The sequence below is a fragment of the Physeter macrocephalus genome, chromosome 18 (genome assembly GCF_002837175.3).
Source record: "Physeter macrocephalus isolate SW-GA chromosome 18, ASM283717v5, whole genome shotgun sequence".
Classification (NCBI taxonomy): domain Eukaryota; kingdom Metazoa; phylum Chordata; class Mammalia; order Artiodactyla; family Physeteridae; genus Physeter; species Physeter macrocephalus.
The window spans coordinates 92,497,433-92,507,735 of record NC_041231.1 but is presented as its reverse complement, the minus strand read 5'-3'; the positions used below and the strand labels follow the sequence as shown (position 1 = coordinate 92,507,735).

The 10,303-nt window shown below is 38.7% G+C and overlaps 1 protein-coding gene across 10 annotated transcripts in view; it reads left to right on the top strand.

Annotated features, from left to right (window-relative positions):
* CDKAL1 (CDK5 regulatory subunit associated protein 1 like 1) overlaps positions 1-10,303 on the top strand; it is a 678,378-nt gene that overhangs the window by 96,872 nt on the left and 571,203 nt on the right. The window lies entirely within an intron of this gene.

Genomic DNA, 10,303 nt, shown 5'->3' with positions numbered 1-10,303 from the left:
TCTTTTTTTTTTTTTTTTTTTTTTTTTGTGGTATGCGGGCCTCCCTCTGTTGTGGCCTCTCCCGTTGCGGAGCACAGGCTCCGGACGCGCAGGCTCAGCGGCCATGGCTCACGGGCCCAGCCGCTCCGCGGCATGTGGGATCCTCCCAGACCGGGGCGCGAACCCGGTTCCCCTGCATCGGCAGGCGGACGCGCAACCACTGCGCCACCAGGGAAGCCCCGACAAGCTACAGTTTTTACAGTTGCTTTTTTACTTTGAAAATGCTTAATATTTGAATAGGTTCAAAAATAAAAATTAAGTTATACAAGGAAAAAATCTTCCTCTTGTCTCCCATCAGTCCTATTCGACTCTGTCCTCCCCATCTCAGCCATTGTTATTTGTTTCTGATGTACATCCAAACATTTTTTTAATATGAATACAAGCAAATGTGAATATGTATTCTCAGTTTCCAGTGGTAGTATAGTATATATATATTTTTAGTGTCTTATTATTTTCTTTGAACAATGTGTCCTGGAGATCTTTTTATATTAGGACTTCGAGGTTATTCTTTTTTTTCTTTTGTAAGTAGCTTATAGGAGTCTCAATTCTTTTTTTTTTTAATTTAATTTTTATTTTATATTAGAGTATAGTTGATTTACAATGTTGTGTTAGTTTCAGGTGTATGGCAAAGTGATTCAGTTATACATATACATTTATCCATTCTTTTTCAGATTCCTTTCCCATAGAGGTTATTACAGATTATTGAGTAGAATTCCCTGTGCTATACAGTAGGTCCTTATTGATTATCTATTTTATATATAGTAGCGTATACACGTTAATCCCAAACTCCTAATTTATCTCTCCCCCCATAGGAGTCTCAATTCTGAATAAAATGTCTTTAGTCAGTCACCTTTTGCTGTTAGAAATAAAGCTGCAATTAATGACTTTTGCACCTGTGCAAGTACGTTTGTCGTAGCTAAATTCTTGGAACTTCTTGGTCAGAGGGTATGCATTTGCCATTTCGGGAGATCATGTCAAATTGCCTCCATAGGTGGTGGCCTAGTTTATATTCCCACCAGCAATGCATGAGCGTGCCTGTTTCCTCACGGTTACCTCAGTTCAGTGTGTTATCAAACTTTTGGGATTTCGACAATATAGGAAGTGAAGAAAAATGGTACAGTTTTTTTGGGGGGTGCAGTTTTAGTTTTCATTGATTAAGAATGGGGTCCAACATCTTTTTGTATGTTCAAGAGCCATATGTGTTTCTTCCTTCGTAAACTGTTCATAGTCTTTGCCCACTTTTTTTCAATTAGATTTTGGTCATCTCAACATTTGAATTTTACTTATTAGGCCTGAGGGCCTAAAGGCTCAGTGTGGCAGGAACATAGTTGCATACAAGGTGGGCTTTGGATAGAGGGGTGGGGACCAGATCATGCAGTCCCCTCTAAAGTCCATTTGGTGTATTTATTGCTTCTTAGTTTACAAACCTATTTAACACCTAGAAATAGATATCCTTTTAGGGATTCTTTAGACACAGTTACTTCTGAAGTAATTATGTATCGGGATCAGCAGAGCAATTTAATCTGGAAAGAGAATGGGGGAATATTAGCAGTGTTCTGTTCTACATAGTAAGTAAACCGTCTGTCTAGCGCTCTGATTTTGATTATGACCAGGTCTGTTTCACTATATAATTAATCTTCAGTAGTTACTGGTAGAGTTTTGCCAGCTATTATTTCTCATTTAGGAGAAAAAAATGTTCTTTTCCCTTCATACAGTAAGCAGAGTTCAAGCTGACCCTTGGTTTCCTCATCTTATTTCTGCGAAGCGCTCAGCATGACTGTTTTGAAAGAACAAACTCATTATGCGTGTAATCTCCAAGCGTTAAGTGCTTTCCCCAGGAGCTGCTATGTTCTACTTCACTCAGAAACATGCCGAGCAGTCACCAACACTGCACAGTGGAGGAGGGTCAGTTCTTGCTATATGTATTTCAGCGTGGGAGCTAGAGATACTCTGTCAGTCTGTCTCTCTCTTTCATTTCTCCTCTTCGTCTTTCCTACACCTTCTTTTTCTCCCTGTCTTCTCCCCAGCCTCCCACTCCTCCAAGCCTAGCTGGTTAAAGGGAGCATTCTTTGTCATGGATCACTTTGCTTTTATAAAATAGATTTTGAAAGCATGGTTACTCCATGCTGTGCATTTACACAGTCCCTATAAAGAACAATAAATGAAATGTGGAAGGAAAATATGAATCTGTTGACTAGAATTTTTGTTTTGCCTTTTATTGGTTTTAAGATTTTTTTCAATATGCTCCTTAAAGGTGCTTAAAAATTTTTGTATTATAGCATGCTCTATTCTCTGAGTTTTTAGTAGGCATCCAATGGTTTGTATTACATAAATAAACTCCCAGCTGTGATTAAACATAATGGACATTTAAACTGTTTGGACTTGCCTTGCCTTCCAGAGTTCTGTGGTAAAAAATTCCCCCCAAATGCTGTTGGGTCGAAAATAATCAAGACTTTTCTCCCTCTTCGTTTTGTTCTTAGTGAATTTTTATTTGTATCAGCTTGCTTAGCTGCCTTACTTAAATCTATGGATTTAAGTAGTTTAAGGCTCCTCTTACTGTTTGAGGCTGCTCCTCTAGCTGACTTTCAGATGGAACAGTTGTGTAAGGTAAATGGTTTATTGTGGGTACTGTTGATATGAACCATGCCCATCTCTTATGTAATGCCACCATTATGCAGAAGGCTGCAGGGGGAAGGGAAGATTGGTTGCTTTGAAAGTCAGCCTGTGCTCTGCAGTAATGTTCCTGCACTCAGTTTTTTTTTTTTTGAATTTTATTTTATTAATTTTTTTATATAGCAGGTTCTTATTAGTTATCCATTTTATATGCACTCAGTATTAATTCTTTCTTTACTTGCCTGTTTCCCACTGATAACGGAAGGCCAGGAGCTGACATGTTCAAGATCTTGGAAATTTTGGAAATAGCCAAACAGCTCCTTTTGAAGCCTGGTTATTTGTCTTATTAGAAGTAGTATCATGAGGCAACCTCAAGGTCATGTAATAAATTTTTTACTTTGTTTTTAGGTATTGTCTATATTATTTTTGATCAAGAAGCAAAGAGCCCCTAATGAGGCATTCTAATTTCCTTAAATTTACAGTCTCTGAAGTCAGTTTGTCTGGTTTTCTAATCCTGGCCCCCTCTCTTACTGTGTGATTTTGGGCAAGTTACTTATCCTTTCTAAGCCTTAGATTCCCCCTCTGTAAAACTGGAGTAAAAGTTGAACCCACCTCAAATTGAGAGGATTAAATGGAGGAAAAAAAAAAAAAGGAGTATGACGTGCTTGGCTCATTGCTGGGTACATAATATGTACTCAATAATGTTAGCTATTATCATTATTGCCAATCAGATTTTATTACTGTGGATTTAGAAGTAATTTATCTTGTATACATAAAGAAATAGTTTGGAAAGTAAATGCGTTTCGATTAAAACAAATAATAGTTTGTTTCTCCATCCTCACACTCAAAGTGGGTGATGTGTCAATGACCATCATTTTCTTGGTTCAGTGAGTGCAAAAGCTTTTAGCAGTGGGGAGAAAAGTCCTAGAGAATGTATATCAGGTCACTGTTTTCATGATGGATCACAGCAGGAACATAGTTTATGTTCTTACCTTAAAATGCAAGAACACTATTGATTCTGAGCCCTATGAAAAAGGAAATTAAAAAAAATTTTTTAAAGGCTTGATGAGTTTTTTTTAGTTTAGTTTAAATGCTGTTAGAAATTCAGACAATGCAGATGGAGGTAAATTAAATATTAATGTGTCCCTTCTCAGGGTTAAACTTTATAAAATTTTAAAAGTAATATCCATGCAAGTTTAAACAAAAAAAAGAGACTATAAAAGTGCATATTAAGACCATATTGGAGGCCAGCTGAACCTTCATCTTATTTCCAAGGGCAAACACCTCAAACAGTTTCATATTTATGCTTCGAGAATTTTTTTTTTTTTTTTTTTTTTACTTAGAACAGGATTTCCTCTTTTTCCATTTTAAAACACAAGTGAAATACAAGACCTACTCTTCACCTTGCTTTCATCTGATGATATAACAAAGATTATTATAAATTAGTACTTACAGATTTATCTTGCTTTTTTAACAGCTGAATGGCATTTTAGATGCAGTCTCATAATTTATTTAACCAGTCTCCTTATAATGGATATGTAGGCTTTCCAAGTTTTTTGCTTTGTCAGTAATCTTCCATGTGAATTTTAAAATTTATGTGTGTACATATATATGTATGTGTATATCTGTGTGTTTGTATGTAACTGTGTGTGGTGCAAGTATCCTACAAGCATGTGTAGGAGAAATTCTCATGCACATTTAAATTTTTGACAGCTATTCCCATGTTGCATTCCAAAGAGTTTCGTCAGAATAGACTCCATCAGCAGAGTAGAGCTTGCCAGCTTCCCCATTCCTTTGCTAGCACTAGGTAGTAGTACCATACTTTCTAATATTTTCCAATTTGGTATGAGCACAAAGGATCTTATTTCATTTCACATTAAAAAAATTCAGTGAGATCAATGTATATCGGGGTAAAGTTCTAATAGAGCAAACATCTAAATGTAAAACCCTATGTGTATTAAAATAAAACATGGGTGAATTCCTTAATAATCTGGGAGTAGAGGAAACTTTCTAATTATGACTGAAAATCTGGAAGCAGTAAGAGAAAAGTTTGATAGATTAGCAGATGCAAACTATTATATATAGGATGGATAAACAACAGGGTCCTACTGTATAGCACAGGGAATTATATTCAATATCCTATGCTAAACCATAATGGAAAAGAATATGAGAAAGAATATATATATATGTATAACTGAGTCGCTTTGCTGTACAGTGGAAATTAACAGAATGTTGTAAATCAACTATACTTCAGTAAAATTTAAAAAAGAGAAAAGTTTGATAAATTTGATATCCTGAATATAAAAAATCATGAAGAAACTATAAAAAAGTAAAATAACAAGCCAGGAGAAAATATTGTAACTTCTATCATAGACGAAAGATTAACATCCTCTTTGTGTGTGTGTGTATATTTGTGTGTATTTGTAAATTAAAACTAGAGATTAAAATGACTATTTATCCTGATAGAAAAATGGGCAAAAGATCTGAACAGATGGAAAACGGTGGGGGGGGGATCCCCCCAACTCTGCAAAGGCCCTTAAACATGTGAAAAAATGCTCAACTCATTCTTAATAAGAGAAATGCACAGTTCAAATCCCACTAGTTTCCTGTTTCTCACTGCATTGCCAGAAGTACAAAGGTTTGATAGCACACTCCATGGGTGATGCTGTGGATAGATGGGCAGTCTCATGCATTGTTCATGGGAATGTGAAGCCATGCACCCCTTATGGAGGAGAATTTATCCTTTGACCCAACAGTCAGACCTTTTTGGACTTGATTCCACAGGTAGTCTGGGAAAAATACAAAATGATATATGGACAGTGCTATTCGTTGCAGCGCCATTTGAAATAATGAAAGTTGTAAGTAGTCAGATCTTGAGGTCTAGATTCCATCTGGCTAGCCTCAAGTGTGTAGCTTTTTACCCCAGTACTGATATCCCAGCTCTGGCATTGGCAATATTTGGCTTATGTGCAGATGATTTTCAGCTGCATGTCATGGGTTAACAAGGACAAGTATTGGAGGACAGGTCTCACGGTAGGTAGAATTGTTTCCTGGGTCTTCTCGAAGTCTGTGCCTCCAGTCTTGGTGCCTTCTTACTACCTTTCCCTTCTGTGGTCCATTCTTGCCCATTTCCCTAGCCCTGTCCCCTGTGTTCTCTCTGATTCTGTTTCCCTGTGCCAGACACTGGAGAATCTGACATGGATGCTCTGATTAAGGCAAGAACATAAGCTGTTAACCTTCTCTTAGCAGATAGTTAACCCAGTAACCTAATTACCTGCTAGCAGTAGGATGTTTGAACAGTTGTTTTATTTGGGGTGATGAGGTTCTAGAAACTGCACATCTTCTGGTATTTCCTGATTGTTCTAGATGCTGCTGCTCTAAGGTAGACATGCCAAATACTAGCTCATTTCTTCTGTTTCAGATGCATCTCACCCCCACCCTGCCTCCTATATTAATGTTAGAAGTTGGGATGTATCTTAAAACTTAAAAGAACAGAGAATAATGTTCCACCTCTCTTGAAGAGCTGTTACAAAGTTGGTTGTGTTTCTTATAGTTGATGGCATCTTAAAACCCAGGAAATGTGTTCATAGGGGGCAAAACATGTGGAATCGCATTACTTACTGGCAAATAGCCATGTACGATTTTCCTCCTCACTCCCCTTTTGTAGTGAGTTTGTTTTCTGTGTTATTTAAAAACCTTAAAAAAAGGGCCTTTGCTGGGTGCTTGTAAGTTGGCACAGAGCAAGCAAATACTCAAAATTGAGAAAGGAAAATGAAAAAGGGTGGAAGACTGTCTTATTTTTTTTGGTAACAATAGTAGTATTTATACAGATATCTTTCTTGAAATTTTAGCAATTAAAGTACTTTCTTCTCTGGATTTCTATGACACCATGCTCCCTAGTTTTTATCCCCTTATCTTATTGGCTGTTCCTTTTCCATGTCCTTTTCTCATCTCAACTCCATCAGACCTTTGAACAACCCGATGTTCTGTCTTCTGCTTTTTCTCTCTCCTTTTTCCCCCCACCCTATATTCTCTCCTTAGGTGAGCACATCCATTTCTATAAATTCAGATATCTTTTTACGGTTTAGATTCTCCCATTTGTGTCTCCAGCCTGGAAGACTCCTGTGAGCTTTGGTTTCATATATACAAATGTCTGATCAGTATTTCTAGTTGGACATTTAATAGGGATCTCAAACAAAACATGGCCACAACAGAACTATCGATTCTCTGTTCCCCAAATCCGTGCCTTTCCAAACCTCCCTCATCTCAATAAATGGCACCTCAGTAACCGATGCTCAGGCCAGAATCCTTTCCACGTGTTTAGGGATCCTACATGATGCCTTCTTGCACGACTCATACCTGATCTAACAGTGAATTCTTTTAATTCTGCCTCCAAAATATGCCTCCATTCACTTCTCATTCTTGCCATTGCTATAATCCCAGTCCAGATTTCTACGGTCTTTTGCTTACCCTTAGACCAGTGTATCAGCTTCCAGCTGATTTTCTTGCCTTTGCTTTTTTCCCCACTTCTTTTGCTTTTACCCCATCTACAGACTTTTATTCACAGTGTTTCCAGAATGGGATTTCTGAAGTCGGAATTAGTTCATGTTTGAAACCCAGTGGTGACTTCTCATTACTCTTAGAATAAATGTAATTTTCTTAACTTGCCAATATTATCTGGTTCCTGCCTACCTCTCAGACCTTTCTCTCCCTGGCCCAATCACAGTGGTCTTCTCTCTGTTACTGGAACATGACAAGCTTGGGCCTGTTTCATGGCCTCTGCACTTGGGCTATTGTCTCCTTGGAATGCTCTTTCTTCTGATCTTTGCGTGGCAGATTCCTTCCCATTGTTTAAGTCTCAACTCAGATTTAAGCTTCCAGGGGAGACTTTTTTTTTTTTTTGACACCAATTGTACTTGAACATTTGTTACTTTTTACAAAAAAATTAATTAATTAATTAATTAATTAATTTTTGGCTGTGTTGGGTCTTCGTTTCTGTGCGAGGGCTTTCTCTAGTTGTGGCAAGCGGGGGCATCTCACTATCGCGGCCTCTCTTGTTGCGGAGCACAGGCTGCAGATGCGCAGGCTCAGTAGTTGTGGCTCACGGGCCTAGTTGCTCCGCGGCATGTGGGATCTTCCCAGACCAGGGCTCGAACCTGTGTCCCCTGCATTAGCAGGCAGATTCTCAACTGCTGCGCCACCAGGGAAGCCCCCAAGGGAGACTTATTTTGACCAGCAACCCCACAATTATTCTCTGTTCATTACTCTCTTTAATGATCTTAATATCATTGACTGGTACCTGAAATTATCTTGCTTATTTCTCTGTCTTTTGTTTTGGTCAGACTTCCTCTTTAAGGCTGTAAACTCCTTGAGGGTGGAAACTGGTTTCACTCTCATATCCCTAGTACTTAGAACAGAGCCTGACACATAGTAAATCCTCCTTGTTTTGGTAGTTGACTGATTTATGCTTGTAAGCAGAACAATCTTTTGACAACATTAAGTAAGATATATTAGCACAAAACTGAGTTCAGAAATAATTGGATAAGAAACTCCTGTGTTCATCAGAGAAGGGACATTGTCTTTTTGGGGGTGGTTACCAAAAAGTTAGGTAATTTTGTGGGCATTTTGGTATATTCACAGGATTCCTGTTGATTGCAATTACTGGATCACCAAGCAGTATTCATTTTGTAAGTCAGTACATTTCAATATTGGCAAAATTCCAGACAGCATAGAATAATATGCCTTATTTATTGCTGGAGTTCTCCTTGAGAGGGCTTTTGTTGAAGTATGGGGAGAGCTGTCTGATGATTTTACGGTGACTGAAGAGAAGAATGTGCCAGGATACAAAGTTGGCATCTGGCACAGATAGTTCTGTCTTTTGATTTTTATTTGTTTGTTTGAAGTAAATCTGTATCTCTATATTTTTATCATTAGCTAACAGACATCCATGACTTTTTCTTATGTGCATAATACATTGCTCATAGTATTGCTTTGTCTTTTAAAATTCAACATTCATTCAGTAAATACTTATTTAATGAATATCTACCATGTACGAGGCACTGTAATAAGTGCTGGGGATATGGCTGTGAATAAGATAAAGTCTCAGCCCTAAATATTTGTTAAATAAATTGATGGCTTTCTTGGAGTTTATTTCAGAGGATTGGTATGGCCTTCAGAGCTTTAGGAAATTGGTAGATGGCATCTAACAAACCATATGCACATGGTCTCACACATTTTCCCTCTGTCATCTTTTTTCTTGTACCTACTTGTACATTGTCTAGTGTTCTATGGTTATTTGAATGTCTGTTCTGTGCCCATCACTGTGTTAGGCCCTGGACATTCAGAGAGCAGCAGAAAAAAATGTTGTCTTCAGTATCTCTTAAATAGTAATAAAGACAGGCTGGAAAAATGAATTATTTTAATACAGAATTGTAAAGTGCAAGAATAGTCTAGACACAGTCTATGGTGGGAGTGCAGAGAGGGGACATCTCACAAACATCAAGCTGAAACTGAAGGATGAATAGGAGTTAGCCAGGTGGATAGGCAGGTGAAAGGGGTATGAGCTGTCATTCTGTGAAGAAAATAAAGGTATTCTAGGCAGATGGAATAGTGCAAGCTTGAGGAATTCGGTTTGGTGTGGCTGAAAGGATAGATGGATATAGGGAGAAATGAATATTGCAGTCGAGGACGTGGAGATCTGGATAGGTCTTGAATACCAATTGTGAATCACTGTAAGATTGAAAAGGTACTATGATCAGGTTGCTACTAGAGGATTATCTTTTAGGTGGCATCGTGGGGACTAATTTGGAGGGAACTGGAAGAGGTAGGTGAATACTCGTCATTACCAAGTTTGAGCAGGCAAGTGGCGTAATCAGATCGCTGTTTTACGAAAGGCCACTCTGGCTCCTGGGTGGGAAAATAGACGACTGGGTGGGGGTGGGGAGTGTGAATGGAAGCAGGGAGACAAGTCAGGAGAGATCCTAGTATTCAGCTGATGTATAGTAATGAGGAGCTTTCCTTTTCAATAACTTGTGGATCTTACCTCTTTGTAAAAAATTTACCATTTTTATAATAGAATGTTGGGGAAAAAGTTTTGCCAAGTTACTAGAAGCTTGGATGTGCTCACCATCCCTCTCATGTCATGCTCTCACTGGAAGCTCCATTCCCGGGTAGAGAACGTACACACAGACATCCATATGTCCTTAGTTCTTCATGTCTTTGGACCTTTGCTTCTGTTCTTGTTGAAATACCGTTGAAGGTGCTGCAGTTTTCAACTTTGGTTTTCCTTTCATTGTGGTAATCCTATTTTAATGTATAAGTCCTTTTAGGCAGCAAGGTTGTTGGAATAGCATCAAGCGCTTCAGGCATTTATAAATTCATTTCGAGGGACTTCCCTGGTGGTGCAGTGGTTAAGAATCCGCCTACTAATGCAGGGGACATGGGTTCGAACCCTGGTCCGGGAAGATCCCACATGCCGCGGAGCACCTAAGCCCATGCGCCACAACTACTGAGCCTGAGCTCTAGAGCCCACGAGCCACAACTACGGAAGCCCGCGTACCACAACTACGGAAGCCCACGCGCCTAGAACCTGTGATCTGTTAACAAGAGAAGCCACCGCAATGAGAAGCCCACACACTGCAATGAAGAGTAG